This window comes from Triturus cristatus, chromosome 2_1, assembly GCF_964204655.1.
Source record: "Triturus cristatus chromosome 2_1, aTriCri1.1, whole genome shotgun sequence".
NCBI classification, from domain to species: domain Eukaryota; kingdom Metazoa; phylum Chordata; class Amphibia; order Caudata; family Salamandridae; genus Triturus; species Triturus cristatus.
Window position 1 is genome coordinate 576,816,551 of NC_140581.1, and position 19,140 is coordinate 576,835,690.

The following is a 19,140-nucleotide window of genomic DNA, read 5'->3' on the forward strand; positions in this document are numbered from 1 at the left end:
AGCATATGAATATGAGGAGCACCTCTTGCCTGGTACTCTTTTCTCCAAAAGAAATCCACAACTTCTCCAAGAGGTGGATTTTTTTTATTGCAGATGAAGGACATCATAGCCTCAAATCTATGATTGAAATATCTGCAAACATTAACCGGATCCAATGAGCACAGTTCTCCTGCTGTCTTGTATTCGATGTTTTTAATGTTTGAATTTGCCTCTCGTAGAAAATCCAGTAAATCATCCCAAGCGTACTCGGCACAGCTTAGGGTAACGAACCATGTTGGTGTTCCTAAATTCCGTAACATGCATTTTAATTCACCATGGCGTCGGTACCAATATTCATTTGTCCCACGCTGACAAGCCATCAGATTGATCAGTTGTGTTTCCAAATGATCATCTCGGTGCTGCACTTTCTCCATAAAATCCTTAGCAGACACATTATGTAGATGTACTCCACTTTTTAAAATGTGATTTACTGCATAAGATAGTGCAGACAAGTCGCTTTCAAATAAAAGATGAAACAAATATGGAATACTTTGACGAAATCTTGAATCTTCAGCATATAGTCTTGTAGTCCGATACTCAGAAGCTGGAATCTGTTCTGGGCGTTCATCGTATCGTCCACCTTTTCCTGTAGGAAACAGCTGAGGAAAACATCGAGCTTCCAAGCTCTTCTCCCATACACTCACGGGAGTTCCTTTTGCTTTCTGCATCTGAAACAGATCAATAATGTCTCCCATAACTTCTTTTGAATGAAGAGGATGTATGCTAAAATGTTCATAAATTTCTTCTTCTTTTGACTTGTCCACTTTTTCAATTTGTCCAGTTGGTGTTTCTGTGTCTTCTTGTAAATCTTCTTCTTCATCATCTATATAAATTGATTCATACCATTTATTATTCCTTTTCAAATATAAATTTGCTCTTTGTACTTTCCGTACATCTACCAGCTCCTGCCAAATCTTCTTATTCTTTGTAGGTACACCATTAACCAGAATAACTAATGGTTCAGTTTCCAAAGTATCTGCATCAATAGTTTCCATATTTTTTTTCAAATCCAATGGCAAATAGACCACTCTTCCTATTAAACCTCTCAGTAAATCTGAAGGAGGTAATTTACCAGTTTTGGGCTCCATACGTACTATGGTCTGGAACGGATGAACACATTGAATGAGTATAGACTCATATGTATTTAAATCAGAAAGTTCGGCAGGAATAGCATCCAATTCTAAATTATTATGTACAGCTCTGGTCGGCATTTTATTTTCTTCTAACTTATTATAACAGTATTTACAAATACGCTGATCTTCACCCAAATCAAAACAATTTTCCAGAAATATATATGTTGCAAAATCCTTCCACTTATAATTATCTTCATTTTCACTTTTTTTATACAGATCAACATGCCTTGTTTGAATTTTATAATGGCTTCTGCGGCAACAAATACAAGTAATATTTGGTCTTTCAATAGAGATGATAGTAAATTTTGTCATTTCATCTTCAAAATTTTTAGTAATAATGAGTTCTACATTCTGTTCCTCATTTTCCTCATTAACTGTGTCCTTTTCTGCACTTTCTTGTTCTGGACCGAAGTAGCAAAACTGAATCTCATCGGTAACCTTCACTACATTTGATACAGATCCACGGAACAGAGCATTATTTAACTCATTTAACTTTACTGCTGGACTTTTAGCAAAATACAATGTTCTCACAAACTTTCTCATTTCAGTATGATCTACTGCCAGCATCCTAAAATGGTGAAAAACACTTTGACAAACTTTCCTAGAAAGACAAGCCAGAGAATGTCCTTGCAAACCAGTATTCTCTCTCACTCTGCATGGATCTAGTGTTTGAAGCACCTTAATTTTCAGTTTTACACTCTTTTTACTATATTCGCTTAGAAAGTCACGTAATTTATCAATAGATTCCTGATGCACAGTACAAATACTACTACAGTTCCAACTGTACACTGGGGCTTTTGGATGTCTCCCCATAGCCTCAGCAGCCATTACTTCTTCCTCATTTCTTGGGACCATTTTCTCCTTTTCCATCACACAACCATCCCTAACTTCATATGCTCAACCATTGGTGTCAACTGCATGCAACAAACTATTACTTTGAAGATAACACTCTTCATTAAAAAATGGTTCAGTACTTGAACTGTGCTTCCATTCTCCCAAGAACACTTTACAAAAGTTACTTTTTTTCACTTCTCTTTTCCTTTTGCTTTGTGACTTCATTGCATTGACTAATTTATCTAATCTACGCATCCTATTCAAAATTAAAAGAAAAAGTTTTCTTTTTATTTCCAAAGCCTTACTTACAATATTTTCTATACATTTTTTTTTCTTAATAAATTTTGATTTTTTCTTATATTTTTTCACATCCTTTAGCAAATTTAACATCACTCTTCTCTGAAATATTTTTCGACGAATGTTTTTAAAATCTAATTTTCGTGTTAAATCAGTTTTACTTATTTCTGATTGTACATTAGCTTTTGTTTTTTGCTGTTGACTCTGTTGTTGCTTTGTACATAAAACACTGTTTGTTTTACATTTATTTTTTCCATTTTTTGTTTTTTTGAAAATATTTTTAAAGAAAACTTTAGTTTGCTTACCAGTAGACTTTTTCTTTTTTCCATAACAAGCTTTTCCTCCTTTTTTTTCCCAGTTTTGTCCAGATATACTTGTTGTTGCTTTTCTTTCCTCTTTCTTGTCCTTAGAGGCATTTTTTTTATTTTTTCACTGTTGCTCAGCAATACCTGCAAAAAACTTTAAAAAAAATACCTTTTTGTAATTATAATTCATTAAAAAAAAAATTAAGCTTTTCAATAATTTCAAATGTTTTAGCATTTGCCTCTCATTTGTGATTTACTGATTTGTGGAGAGTGATAACCACCACAGTTGAAAAAAAACAAACTGCCCCTTTCCTGCAAGTGCAAGTCTTTCAGAACAACTGCAACACACTTTAAATCTCTGCCCACAATTCCTGTGCGCACACAGCCTCATGGTGAGATTCTAGGCAGAAAACCATATTTGATTGGCAATTTCAAAGCACATTTACTACTGAGGTAGAGCAAGTGATAATTGCTGTTACAGCCTGACACATTTTCCTTATATTTTACAGAGACAGATGAGAGCACATTTCCCAACAGCTACTTCATACCATGACCATGTGCAACCTGGGTAAGTGATTAGACTAGAGCAAAGAAAATGAGGCCTTGATGATGTTTTTATGTGTTTGCGTTACACACTGCTATCTGAAACATCACACAGAGCTGAGTACTACGCATCGGAGTGTTGGAGAAGCTGCTGTGTGTGTGCCAAGAGTGTGTTTCTGGAGACTGTGTATTCTCTGGTGCAAGAGAGATGAGCAAGGAGACTTCCAGAACTGCATGAAGACTGCTGGGATGTATGTAACAGTGCATGTGTGCTAAGGGATAATTTGAGTTTAGAAAACAGGCTGCCCCTTTCTTGGGACTGCTATTCTTACAGAACAACAACTTCACAAATTAAATCTCTGCCCACAATTCCTGTGCGCACACAGACTCATGCCGTGATTTTAGGCACATAACACAGGCTGCCCCTTTCCTGGGGCTGCAATTGTTTCAGAACAACAACTTCACAAATTAAATCTCTGCCCACAATTCCTGTGCGCACACAGACTCATGCTGTGATTTTAGGCACAAAACACAGGCTGCCCCTTTCCTGGGACTGCAATTCTTACAGAACAACAACTTCACAAATTAAATCTCTGCCCACAATTCCTGTGCACACACAGACTCATGCTGTGATTTTAGGCACAAAACAGTGTTCCTGGATAGTACCAAATTACTGTTACAGCCTGACACATTTTCCTTATCATTTAGAGAGGCAGAAAACAGCACATGTCCTAACAGCTCCTTGAGACCATGACCATGTGTTACAGGGTGAGTGATTAGAGTAGAGCAAAGAAAATGAGCTTTGATGATGTTTTTAGGTGTTTGCGTTACACACTGCTATCTGAAACATCACACAGAGCTGAGTACTACGCATGGGAGTGTTGGAGAAGCTGCTGCGTGTGTGCCAAGAGTGTGTTTCTGGAGACTGTGTATTTTCTGGTGCAAGAGAGATGAGCAAGGAGACTTCCACAACTGCATGAAGACTGCTAGGATGTATGTAACAGTGGATGTATGCCAAGGGATAATTTGAGTTTACAAAACAGGCTGCCCCTTTCCTTGGACTGCAATTCTTACAGAACAACAACTTCACAAATTAAATCTCTACTCACAATTCCTGTGCGCACACAGACTCATGCCGTGATTTTAGGCACATAACACAGGCTGCCCCTTTCCTGGGGCTGCAATTGTTTCAGAACAACAACTTCACAAATTAAATCTCTGCCCACAATTCCTGTGCGCACACAGACTCATGCTGTGATTTTAGGCACAGAACAGGCTGCCCCTTTCCTGGGACTGCAATTCTTACAGAACAACAACTTCACAAATTAAATCTCTGCCCAGAATTCCTGTGTACACACAGACTCATGCTGTGATTTTAGGCACAAAACAGTGTTCCTGGATAGTACCAAATTACTGTTACAGCCTGACACATTTTCCTCATCATTTAGAGAGGCAGAAAACAGCACATGTCCTAACAGCTCCTTGAGACCATGACCATGTGTTACAGGGTGAGTGATTAGAGTAGAGCAAAGAAAATGAGCCTTGATGATGTTTTTAGGTGTTTGCGTTACGCACTGCTATCTGAAACATCACACAGAGCTGAGTACTACGCATGGGAGTGTTGGAGAAGCTGCTGCGTGTGTGCCAAGAGTGTGTTTCTGGAGACTGTGTATTTTCTGGTGCAAGAGAGATGAGCAAGGAGACTTCCACAACTGCATGAAGACTGCTAGGATGTATGTAACAGTGCATGTGTGGTAAGGGTTAATTTGAGTTTAGAAAACAGGCTGCCCCTTTCCTTGGACTGCAATTCTTACAGAACAACAACTTCACAAATTAAATCTCTGCCCACAATTCCTGTGCGCACACAGACTCATGCCGTGATTTTAGGCACATAACACAGACTGCCCCTTTCCTGGGGCTGCAATTGTTTCAGAACAACAACTTCACAAATTAAATCTCTGCCCACAATTCCTGTATGCACACAGACTCATGCTGTGATTTTAGGCACAAAACACAGGCTGCCCCTTTCCTGGGAGTGCAATTCTTACAGAACAACAACTTCACAAATTAAATCTCTGCCCACAATTCCTCTGCGCACACAGACTCATGCTGTGAGTTTAGGCACAAAACAGTGTTCCTGGATAGTACCAAATTACTGTTACAGCCTGACACATTTTCCTTATCATTTAGAGAGGCAGAAAACAGCACATGTCCTAACAGCTCCTTGAGACCATAACCATGTGTTACAGGGTGAGTGATTAGACTAGAGCAAAGAAAATGAGCCTTGATGATGTTTTTTTTTGCGTTACACACTGCTATCTGAAACATCACACAGAGCTGAGTAATACGCATGGGAGTGTTGGAGAAGCTGCTGCGTGTGTGCCAAGAGTATGTTTCTGGAGACTGTGTATTCTCTGGTGCAAGAGAGATGAGCAAGGAGACTTCCAGAACTGCATGAAGACTGCTAGGATGTATGTAACAGTGCATGTATGCCAAGGGATAATTTGAGTTTACAAAACAGGCTGCCCCTTTCCTGGGACTGCAATTCTTACAGAACAACAACTTCACAAATTAAATCTCTACTCACAATTCCTGTGCGCACACAGACTCATGCCGTCATTTTAGGCACATAACACAGGCTGCCCCTTTCCTGGGACTGCAATTCTTTCAGAACAACAACTTCACAAATTAAATCTCTGCCCACAATTCCTGTATGCACAAACACTCATGCTGTGATTTTAGGCACATAACACAGGCTGCCCCTTTCCTGGGACTGCAATTCTTTCAGAACAATAACTTCACAAATTAAATCTCTGCCCACAATTCCTGTGCGCACACAGACTCATGCCGTCATTTTAGGCACATAACACAGGCTGCCCCTTTCCTGGGACTGCAATTCTTTCAGAACAACAACTTCACAAATTAAATCTCTGCCCACAATTCCTGTATGCACAAACACTCATGCTGTGATTTTAGGCACAAAACAGTGTTCCTGGATAGTACCAGCACACCTTAGATTCTGGGGAAGACATACTCCAAAATATCTAACATGATCAAGACAGATACATATCTTCCACAACATAAAATGTAATTCACAACTTTTAATGTAGAACGAAAATCTACCATGCTAATTTCAAATGTGTTGGCATTTGCCTCTCATTTCTTTCAAAGTGATTTCTGCTAAATCCTAACCATCACAGTTAAAAAGAAGCTTTCCTTTTCTTTCAAGTGCAAGTCTTACTTTTCAACAGCAACACAAATTAAATCTCTGTCAACAATTCCTCTCTGCACACAGACTCATGGTTTGATAGTAGGCACAAAATATTTTTCCTCATTGTTACCAGTACACCTTAACTTATGGTGAAAACATACTCCTTAATATTTTACATATTCAAGACAGTTAAATATCTCCCAAAACACAAAATGTAAATCACAACTTTAAACAAATAATCACAATTCTTTTATTTATATCTAAATTCACCACATACACCCCCTCTCAAACTCATAACTCACCTTTAAAATTAGTTAGTTGTGAAAGAAATGTGGCAGTCACACAGCAGTTTATCAGACCAGAATCTCTGAGCTGAACACCTCTCTCCTCTCAGCAGAACCAGTTAATGGCACAGTTTCCCTCTCTTTTTTCACACATATACATGTTAACTCCAAATCACATTCCTTCCCACATTTTTTCAAATGGAATCACACTTTTTTATTGGTTGTCATTTTCAACCCTTTTCCAACTGAACCCTTCCCCCAACATGACTTCTACCTGCTGCCATAGCAACAGGTCATGGAACACTGGTGTGTGCAGAGAGGTCAGAAGTTCAGCACACAATGTTTCAAATCCAAAGAGCAAGAGTGCTTGACCTGTCAAACCTCACAGCAAATCCAAAGTAATGTTCAGTGGCAACACATTTTTCATAACCAATACAAAACATGCTTCTAAAAATATATACAGACAGCCTAGTTTTAACTTTAAAATAGTGTGAATCAGCCAATCAGTTCTTTTTGTTAAAAAAAATATGTATGCCTCCATTTTTCAACTGTCTTTCTTTTTATATTGCCATTCTGCTGAAAGACACCTCCTGAGTGCATCCAGATCTCCTTGGAAAATGTTAACAGTGTGGATTGTAGGTCACAGCTATGTCTTCTGGAGTGAAAAGTATGCAGAAAAAAGAGGTATGGTGAGAGACCTTGCTTTGCCAAATGTAGACATTAAATGGATTGGTCAGAGAGGGTTAAAGTGGCACCAATTAATGCCTTTGGTGAAAACCTTTCTACATCTCCCACAGCCTAACCTTATTATTGTGCACTGTGGTGGAAATGACCTAGGCACTTTAACTGGGGTAGGTCTGGAAATGCTTATGAAGGACACCTTTGTGCAATTGATGGCGCTTTTTCCACAAACTGCCTTTGTATATTCTAATATATGCCAAAGGCAAAAGTGGAACTGGTCCAACCAATTTTGTCCGCAGATTGACAAAGCAAGGAAGCACGTCAACAAATCTATTTCTGCTTTCCTCAGAGACTATGGTATGGGTTCTATATACCACAACAGCTTGCGTTACAACATGCAAGGCATTTATAGAGGAGATGGTGTACACTTCACTGATGAAGGCAACAGAGTCTTCCTCTTGAACTTAAGACTCTGCATCGGTACTTACTTGTAGGTACTACAAAAAAAACACTCAATGAACACAAGGGCTCTTTTTAGTGTCGCCTAATATCTAAACACTTTACTGTGATTTTTTTTTCTTTTTTTTTTTTAAGTTTTTTTTCGGGTGCGCACTGGGTGCGCGCACTCGGCGATATTTAAAAAAAATATATAATTCTTTTTTTTTGCCCTACAAGGTCCTACTGTGACCCCCTGACAATGCCTAGTGGGTCAATATCTCCCCACTCTGCCCCCTTTACACCTTCTCCCCCTTTGTTTTTTACTGCCTCAGACTGCGAGAGACAAAATGGCCGCCGCCGCTTCCTGATTTCCACCGATTCGAATGTTTACTGACATCTAACAACCAATCAGAAGTGCACTCGCGCACGGCAGGGTGAGCGCACAGGGCTTGCTCAGTGCACGCACGCTGCGCGCGTATAGATATATATATTGATTTAAATGCTATTTTCTCTGGAAATACTGAACAGATTTACACCAAACCTGTAAAAGGCACTTCATGGACCTTATGGCTACCTCTCTGCCAAATTTCACATAATTCTGTTCAGCCGTTCGGGCTGTAGCTGCGACTAAAGTCCCTATGGAAAAATCCATGGGGAAAACGTGTTTTGGGACCCCCCTTTTTCTCAGCCCCCGCTTGACGAATCACCCCTTGACTTTCAGGGTAGGAGCTGAATGGAGCGCCCCATTAGTTTTGAAAATTTCGCGAGGATTCGCCAACCGGCGCCAAAGTTATTCAAAATAGAATTTTGAGATTTCCTATGGAAACTCGGTCCTAACTATAACTACCTACTGGCGACCGCCAGTAGGTAATATACATACATATATATATATATATATATATATATATATCTCATGTGAACAAGGCTGCATGTCTAGCGGCCGAAACGCGTCCTCTGGGCCCCTGATGTTTGAATAAACTACAGTCTTGATTGAATTTGCCTACGGAGTCTGTATCCTGTGTTGCGCCGTTCCTGTGGATGATTTTAACTTTTGGATTTCGTTGTGAATATATATATATATATATTCACTGAAAAAACCATAGGTTTCACACATGTTATAGTTAGCGGAAATTTTACTGATAAAAAACCAATGAAATTCCCCCGTTATAGTTAGTGCAGGCAACTATAACTCACGCGACCGCAATCCTCTGCTGATGCTAATACTGTATTTAGACACTTATTTGCCCATGTCTTCTTCCATACATTTTTAGCTATACATATATTACAAATATTTTTTTTTCATAAAGACACATATGTCATCAGCAGAAGATTGCGGTCGCGTGAGTTATAGTTGCCTGCACTAACTATAACGGGGGAATTTCATTGGTTTTTTATCAGTAAAATTTCCGCTAACTATAACATGTGTGAAACCTATGGTTTTTTCAGTGAATTTGCAAGGTTTTTTAAATGCTAATTCCTAACTATAACGTGTGTGAAACCTATGGTTTTTTCAGTGAATTTGTACGGTTTTTTAAATGCTAAGTTACTTTACGCCATTCGTGGCGTGCGCGCCCACTTAACGCAGTTCGTTCCGTGCGCGCACAGTGAGCACGCGGTGCGCTTCGCGCACCGCGCGCCCACTTTACGCAGTTAGTGCCGTGCACGCACGGTGGGCACGCGGTGCGATGACAAAGCAAGAAAGCACGTCAACAAATCTGTTTCTGCTTTCCTCCGTGACTATGGTATGGGTGCCATTTACCACAACAACTTGCGTTATGACATGCAAGACATTTATAGAGGAGATGGTGTGCACTTCAATGATGAAGGGAACAGAGTCTTCCTCTTGAACCTTAGACTCTGCATCGGTACTTACTTGTAGGTACCACTAAAAAATCATTTCATAAACACAACGGCTCTTTTTAGAGCCCCCTAATATCTAAACACTTAAATCTGATTTTCATTTTTTTTTTTTTTTTTTTTCTACCGTACGCTTACCGTAAGCTTACCGTACGCGTACCCCGTGATTTTTTTTAAAATCAATAAATGTTTTTTTTGTACTTTTCTGTCCTTCTTTGACCCCCTTACAAATGTTAGGGGGTCTGTAACTCTCCTCATTGCCCCCTTTCCTTGTTTTCACTCTTTTTTTTCAGAGTGAAATACACAAAATGGCGGCCGCCGCTTCCTGGTTTCGGCCGATTCAAATGTTTACTAAGATCTAAGAGCCAATCAGAATCGCGCTCGCGCACGCCACCGTACGCTTACCGTAAGCGTACGGTAAGCGTACCGTAAGCGGGCTCAGATATATATATTGATTTAAAGGCTATTTTCTCAGAATCTACTGAACAGATTTACACCAAACCTACAAAAGGCACTTCCTTGACCTAGGGACTACCTCTCTGCCAAATTTTGAGTAATTCTGTCCAGCCGTTCGGGCTGTAGCTCGTTCTAAATGTCCTATGGAAAAATGCATGGGAAAAACGCGTTTTGGGACCCCCCTTTTATCTCAGCCCCCGCTTGACGGATCCCCCCGAGACTTTCAGGGTAGGAGCGGAGCGTAGCGCCCCACCTATTTTGAGAAATTCGCGAGGATTCGTCGACCGGCGCCAAAGTTATTCAAAATAGAATGTTGAGGTTTTCCTATGGAAACGTGGTCCTAACTATAACTACCTACTGGCGACCGCCAGTAGGTAATATATATATATATATATATATATATATATATATATATATATATATATATATTCACTGAAAAAACCATAGGTTTCACACACGTTATAGTTACGAATTAGCATTTAAAAAACCTTGCAAATTCACTTAAAAAACCATAGGTTTCACACATGTTATAGTTAGCTGGACATTTCACTCGTAAAAAACCAATGAAATTCCCCCGTTATAGTTAGTACAGGCAACTATAACTCACGCGACCTCAATCCTCTGCTGATGACATCAGATATTACATCACTGTATTTAGACACTTATTTACCCATGTCTTCTTCCATTAATCTTTAGCTATACATATATTACAAATATTTATTTTTCATAAAGACACATATGTCATCAGTGATGTAATATCTGACGTCATCAGCAGAGGATTGCGGTCGCGTGAGTTATAGTTGCCTGCACTAACTATAACGGGGGAATTTCATTGGTTTTTTACGAGTGAAATGTCCAGCTAACTATAACATGTGTGAAACCTATGGTTTTTTAAGTGAATTTGCAAGGTTTTCTAAATGCTAATTCGTAACTATAACGTGTGTGAAACCTATGGTTTTTTCAGTGAATTTGTACGTTTTTTTAAATGCTAAGTTATGTATTTATTAATTTTTTTTTTTCAGGTTTTTCACCGTGCGCGCACCGTGCGCGCACCGTGCGCGCACCGTGCGCTTCGTGCACCGTGCACGCGCTGTGGGTGCTCAGTGCGCTTCGCTCACCGAGCACCCACGGTTCGCAGTGCGTGCCATGCGCGCGCGGTGCGCGCACCTCGCGATTTAAAAAAAAAAAAAAATTCCGTTGGGGGTCCTTCTGTGACCCCCTGACCAAGGCTATGGGGTCAGGAACTGTCCACTCTGCCCCCTTTTCACGTTCTCCACCTTTTTTTTTCACCCCCTCAGACTGCGAGAGACAAAATGGCGGCCGACACTTCCTGGTTTCGACCGATTCGAATGTTTACCGACATCTAGCAACCAATCAGAATTGCGCTCGCGCACGGCAGGGTGCGCGCACAGTGCACGCACGGTGCGCCCGTATAGATATTGATATGCTTTTAAATGCTATTTGCTCAGGAAATACTGAACAGATTTACATCAGACCTGCAAAAGGCACTTCCTTGACCTTATTGCTACCTCTCTGCCAAATTTCACGTAATTCTGTTCAGCCGTTCGGGCTGTAGATGCGACTAAAGGTCCTATGGAAAAATGCATGGGGAAAACGCGTTTTGGGACCCCCCCTTTTACTCGGCCCCCGCTTGACGAATCACCCCGAGACTTTCAGGGTAGGAGCTGAACAGAGCGCCCCATTTGTTTTGAAAATTTCGCGAGGATTCGTCAACCGGCGCCAAAGTTATTCAAAATAGAATTTTGAGATTTCCTATGGAAACTAGGTTGTAACTATAACTATCTACTGGCGACCGCCAGTAGATAATAGATATATAGATATATATATATATATATATATATATATATATATATATATATATATATATATATATATATATATCCAAAACACTTTTCCCAGCTCTTCCCGCTTCCCATCCGGCAAGACAGCGAAGAGAGAGTCACGGACACCCGTTTTCTTTGTGGCAAAATCAGGTCTTTATTCAGTTACAGCTTACGACGCGTTTCGGATAACAGAGTATCCTTGTTCACATGCGGAAGTGCAGTCCGCCAACAGTTTTTATACCCAGATGGCTTTTTTTGTGTGAGTGCATTTTTTTACAATTCTGTCACGTGATAGTAGACATAGACAACATCTTCATTTAGCGCTGGTTACTTGCCAAACGATTGGCAAGTTCACAATCATAGACATAAATGCAGTTGGAGTCCCAATCGACAGATTAAATTGTTCACATGTATACATACATTGCAAATGTTGTCAAAAGTGGATGCGTAAATGCCTAAAATATAAAACAACATACATAAACTTGAATTTTGTGTATATGTTGGATCCAGTAATGTATGGAATGTTTGAGTAAAAGTGGCTGCGTTGGGATAAATCCTCTGCCATATAAAAAAAAATATATATATATAAAAGCCCAAAATTCCATTTTAAAGTTGACTAAAATGGTTTGACAACATAAATGTTGTATCTCAAAACAGACCATAAAAACAAGTTATGCATACTGAAAAGTTGATGCAATAAACAACCATTTGACAATCTGCCGAAATTGTGCAAAAATGCATATTTATGTGACCCATTGAGGGCAATCCTAACATCTGGATTAGATGTTTAAAGTGCGAGGCGCTAAAATGGTAAGGTGCTGGAGAATATGTGCAAATAGTGCAAATACTTTGTGGGTTAAACAAAGTTTATAGTGCAAAAAAAGGGAAAAAGGGGAGGAAAAAACCGGGGAGGGGGGGAGATTACATATATTAGCAGCTAAGGAAATGACATCATGTTAAAATATAAAATGACCTGAGAATATACAATATAAAAACCCACTGTAAAAACCTTCTATAAAAACTCTCTATATAGACTCCTAAAAAGAAGTAAAGAATTATTATAAAACATTCTCACAATAAGTCTTCATATAAAAACATAATGTTGAACAGTGCTATAGAAAATTGTGGAGATCTTCAGTGTTGTTGAGCCCATTGGGATGTTTGGTATCGAGTTCAACTATCATTCTAGATTCAAGTTGACGGAGTAGTTTTTCTCGATTGCCTCCTCTTAGGAGGTTTGGGACGGCGGCAATCACAAAGTATTTCAGACATTTAAGGTCATTGCCGTGGACTATTTTAAAATGTCGGGCAACCGGGTACGCTGGATCATTGTTGACGATAGCTCGTAGATGTTGCAGAATCCTGACATGCACCTGCAATTTCGTGCTGCCTACATATTTGAGGCCACAGGTGCATGTCAGGACATACACAGCGTATTCGGTTTTGCAGTTGTGATTGCCTTTGATCTTGTGCTCAATGGGACTGAAAGGAGTCATGTATTTAGTGGTTGTCTCTCCAAATCTACATGCTCGGCATGAAGAGCATTTGTAAAACCCTTGTCTTGGTTGTAGCCAGGTGGATTTTTTGGCTATGTATTCCGGACTTTTTCTGACCAACTGGCATCTCATGGACATCCCTCTCCTATAAGTGATGGTGGGGTTATTGGGGAGGTCAGGGGCTATGACAGCATCAGTTAAAACAATGGGCCAGTTGCGTTTAATAATGGACCTAATTTGTCGTTCCTGCTGGTTATAGGTAAGGATCAATCTGGGGGTGTTGGTTTCTAATGCTTGCTCAGCTTCAAGATTGTTATTTTCCAACAGTGATTCCCTAGATCTCTGGGCGACCTTACTGACTGCTTGTTTAAGAGTGTGTGTGTCATACCCTCTTTGTTTGAATCTTATGAGTGCCTCATTGGTGCATTTCTCTTGTTGTTCCTTGGTGCTGCAAATTCTTTTTAACCTAAGGAGTTCCCCATATGGGATACTTTGTATGAGGTGTTGTGGGTGGGCGCTTGACGCATGTAGCGTCGAGTTCCCTGCCGTCTCCTTTCTGTGTAGGGTAGTGTGAATTGTGCCCTCATGAATAAACAATTTGACATCAAGGAAATCAATTTCTCTTTCATTTACATGAGAAGTAAATTTAAGGTTTACTTCATTATTGTTGATATTTTCAATAAAAGAAGTGGCCTCCTCCTCATTGCCTTGCCACACGACAAAAACATCGTCAATGTATCTCAGCCAATGTTTAACATGACCTGTATATTGTTGAGCCCAAATTTTCTTAAGGATCTGCTCCTCCCACCAACCAACCATTAAACAGGCATAGCTGGGGGAGAAGCAAGATCCCATAGCTACGCCTCTTGTTTGTTTGTACATTTGAGAACCAAACATGAAGTAATTATTGTTGAGACACCACAAGATACATTTGATTATGATTTTGTTATGTTCATAATATTCTGCTTCCCTTGTGTCCAAAAAATGTTTGGTTGCCGCTAGCCCTATGTCATGTTGGATGCAAGTATAAAGGGACTCAATGTCCAAGGTGATAAATCGCATATTGGTTTCCCATTGTATGTCTTTGATTTTGTTGAGGAAATCACCAGTGTCTTTCACATATGTTGGTAAAGTTTTGACTAAATCCTTCAGAAAGTAATCCACATACTGTGAAATGTGTTCGCTCATGCTATTGATGGCGGAGATAATCGGTCGTCCTGGAATTGGGCTCGTGTTTTTATGCGTTTTCGGTATGAAATAGATCGATGGAGTAACTGGATGTTCAATCCATAGAAATTTAAATTCATCAGCCGAAATCATGCCGTCGCGTTTAAGTTGATGAAGCAATTTGGTCAGTGACTCTTTAGCTTTGTTGTAGTCGTTGATACTGGTTTGTTGATAGCATGATAAATCGGATAGTTGACGTTGCGCCTCCTTAATATACTCATTCTGGGGCCAGAGTACGATGTTGCCACCCTTGTCAGATTGTTTAATTATAACTTCGTTGTTTCTTCTCAATTTGTTGATGAGTGCATTGTATTCCACTTCCTTGTTGTGTTTTTTACGTCGTTGATGTTTGACCCGGTAGTGTAACTGCTTGATGTCTTCCGTCACTCTTTCGTGAAATATATCAATTGCGTCTTTTGGCATTTGGGGAATGAATGTGGATTTCTGTTTGTAGGGGCTACTACCTGCCCCTCTTTGGCAGATGTCAGCTTGTACTAGCAACTCTTGCGTGGATGTAGTATACATATACATATTTATACATATACATATATATATATATATATATATATATATATATATATATTCACTGAAAAAAACATAGGTTTCAGGCATGTTATAGTTAGGAATTAGCATTTAAAAAACCTTAAAAATTCACTGAAAAAAACATAGGTTTCAGGGGCGTTATAGTTAGCTGGACTTTTCACTCGTACAAAACCATTGAAATTCCCCTGTTATAGTTAGTTCAGCTAACTATAACTCGCACGCCCGCAATGCACTGCTGATGACATCACAAATTACATCACTCATGACATGGTCAGTGACATCACTCATAACATCACTGATTATTGAAGGGGAATGAATTCTCCAACCTACAACTGGCCATGGGGCGCGTTTGCAGAGTGCTGCAAGGAGGGGGCGTGGCCTCCGGCGCGATGCCAGTCTATTATTTATTTTATTTTTTTAAGAAGGAGGGCTGTGTGGCCCCCCTTCTTTTTCTAATTTATTGGTGCTGGGGACCCCTTCCCCCAGGGCCTACACCCTAATTTTTTTGTTTATAACAATTAATTTGGAAGGGGGCCGTGAGGCCCCCCTCCCAAGGCCTTAATCGGCCCCTGGGACGCCAACAACCGGGTCATGGCCATTTAAAAAAAAAAATTCTTTAGGATGGGGCTGCGTTGCCCCCCTCCTCAGGCCACTTATGGCCCCAGGGACCCCATTCCCCGGGGCCGGCCTTTGTTTTTTATTATTTTATAAAATATATATTTATAGAAACACCTAGGACATGCTGGACCAACCGTATGTACCTATCACCATGACGATTTGCGTGATATTCATTAAAAGGCGACTATGCATACAATGAATCCACGTGGAATGTATTTACACCGCTAGTGAAGCTCTGAGGTGTCTGACGCCCTACCGTGCCTAATTCCGGTGCCCCCGCCGGTGGGTACTCTCCAAGTAGACACCCTTGTCGTTTATTTATACAAACATGGGTAGCTATTGACGGGCACATTTAATACACACGCACACCAAGCCATTCAAAGGGGATTCGACAAAAATTCGACCAAACTATGCAAGAAACCCCCCTCACGGTTAATAAAACACACATCCACCACCGGATGTGTAATACTTTTTATTTTACTCTCTGGAAAGGAGACGAACCTCACTTGAGAGTCACAGCGTGCTCCTGGCTGAGCCCAATGCTGTGTTACACCCACCAGTGCCCGCCGAGTGACATACACATCTGTGTTGCATTCCACCAGCTAGTGCGTATGCTATGACACTCTCTAGCCCATGTGCACTGTAACACCACCCCGTGAATATGTCATGCCACAATTGCCTTCGCACGGGTTATATTGGCCCATCTAACGTGCCTTCCTCGATGCCTATGTTATAACGCACAGCGCTATGCCATACATATTACAATCTGGGATCCATATCTTTGTCACAGTGCATATGCAACGTTACACTCCCCAGCACATATTTTATATTACAACTTTAGAGACTAGTTAGGTTACACAACACTGCCCTGTTTATATAACACTCCAAGGCGCATATCGCATAGCACGCGCTAGTGCCTGTGCTATCTCACGCTCTCCAATGAATCTATCATTGTGCACAATGTATTGCATATTATATTTCACGCCCCGGTTCATCTTATATCACACTTTTTGGTGCATAGTTTATACCATATACTATATCTAGTTTTCATTTTCAATCGTGCTCTCAGGACTATGTTCTATATAACACTGCGTCCACCTACCCTTTTCACGGGCATTACATTTTGCGATGGGGGTGGAGGGTCAGGGGGTGTTTCTACCAAGTGAGCCCGGAGTCACAGTCACAAACGTCCTCTTCTTCCTGAATTAAAGTGAGATTATGCTGCATACTTGTTCATATTTTAAGTAGTTGGCACAGACACACATTTTAAAAACAATAAAGTTCCTAATACCCACCTACTCTGAACAGTTAGCTTGCTGCCCCATCCACCTCCTCCCTATCCTCTGTTGTCTGAATCCATGGACTAGCCTCCTTCCTCCTGCCATGCATGGTCTGATGTGCTGCCACTGCCCTCCATTTAGCATGATGTACCAGTCCACTCATCCTGCCCTCCATTGCCCAATTCTATGGCCCATCATTGACCTCCTGCTTAGCCTCTGTGCTTAGCTTGCTGCCCCTATTCTCCTTCCCCCTGCTCTCCGATGTCTTTGTGCATGCCCCTGCTCCATCCTTTTGCTCACCATGTTCCATGGACCTGCCACTCCTATCTACTCTGAGTGTTCTGTTGAGCTGCCACTCCCCTCACACCTGCCTAACATTGTCAGATGACTGTAACCTGTCCCTGCCACCTCCACCCTGCCTGTCCACATGCCATGCCCCTATCCCCTTCCTCCTGTCCTCCATGGTCCATTTTACTGCCACACCCTGCTGCCCTCCCTGGTCTGTTGTGCTTCAAGTGCTCCTCCTGCCTGCCCCTCGCGGTCTGTTGTGAGGCCCATTCCCCTGAACTCTCTTGTCTGTGCCCAGATCCTGACCCTCCCTTCTGTCCTCCATGGTCCTTTGTGCATGCCCCTGCACCCTCCTTCTTGCCCATCATAGCCATTGTGTTGCCACTAACTCTCTGCTTCCCATGCATGGTCTTCTGTGCTGCCATGGACCCTCCCACCTTCCCTGTGTGGTCAGCTTGCTGCCCCTGACCCCCTCCCACCATCCCTCCATAGTCTGTGTGTGTGCCATCATAGTCTCACTGTTGCTCTCCATGGTGTGTCTTGTTTCTAGTGCCCATCCTGTCTGACCTTCATGGTCCTCTTGCTGCTCCTGCCCTGCCCCCTTGCCCCTAGCCCTCTGTTTCTATATGCAGACCCCTATTCCCTCCTTCCTGACTTTTCTGTTCCATTGTAATGCCCCTGATCCGTCCCTCTTGCCCTTTATGGTCTGTTATGCTGCAGCTTTCTCTCCTGTCTGTCCATTATGGTCAGCTAGCTACCATTGCCTCTTTCCCCTCCGTTCTCTGTTGTCCAAGTGCATGGTCCTGTCCCCTCCCTATTGCATTCTATGGATTGTTGTGCTGCACTCCCGTCCCGCATGCTCTGTGTGGTGTATTGTGCTGCTGCAAACGCTGATGCCTGCCCTGTAGGGTCAGTTTGGTGCACCTCTCCATGTCCCTCCTGTCCTCTGTTATCCGAGTCCATGTCCCTACCCCAATTCCTCCTGCCTACCATGATCCAATGTACCATACTTGCGAACATTTTGAATTTGGTAAGAGGGAGATTTTGAAAAAAAACTGGGGTATTGATTTTCCCCTTTGAGTTACATTGAAAAAGAGGAGATTGTAGACAGGAGACAGATCAAATAAAGCCAATTTGAGCTTAAAAACATTGGACGTTTCCTGGCTGAAACGGGTCTATTGGCATGTATGGTTGTACTACCACTGCCTCTTCCTTCTGCCCACAATGGTCTATTATATTGCCTCAGCCTCTCTTGCCAGTCCTGTATTGTTGGTTTGTTGCCCCTGCCCCCCTTTCCACTGCCCTCCATAGTCTGTTGTGCTGCCACTGCCCTTCCTGCCTGCCCAGTGTGGTCAAATTGTTGCCTCTGCACTCTCCTACCTGCCTTCAATTTTCAGAGTCCGTGCCCCTGGCCTCTGCCTCTCAACAGCATCCCAATGAACAACTAGATTGCTAACATTCTATATTTATTACAAAAGTGTGGAACGCCTGACGTCATCTTGATGTAATCAAAACTAGGCCTGGGCAAAAATTTCGTTCCGTTCGCGGAAATTGCGATAATTTGACATTTTTGCGTTCCGCGGAGAGCGCGAAAATGTCAAAAATTCCGGTTTCCGCAGCTTGGCGATAATTTGTTTCTTGCTCGCGCTGTAAAATGATACATTCTCGCGCGCGCGCGATCGCCTTACCTGAATCCCTGCGTTCGCCGACAAGTTTTCTTGATCCGGTCGCGTTCTCCATGAGATGTTGTATTGTTTTTAGCCATT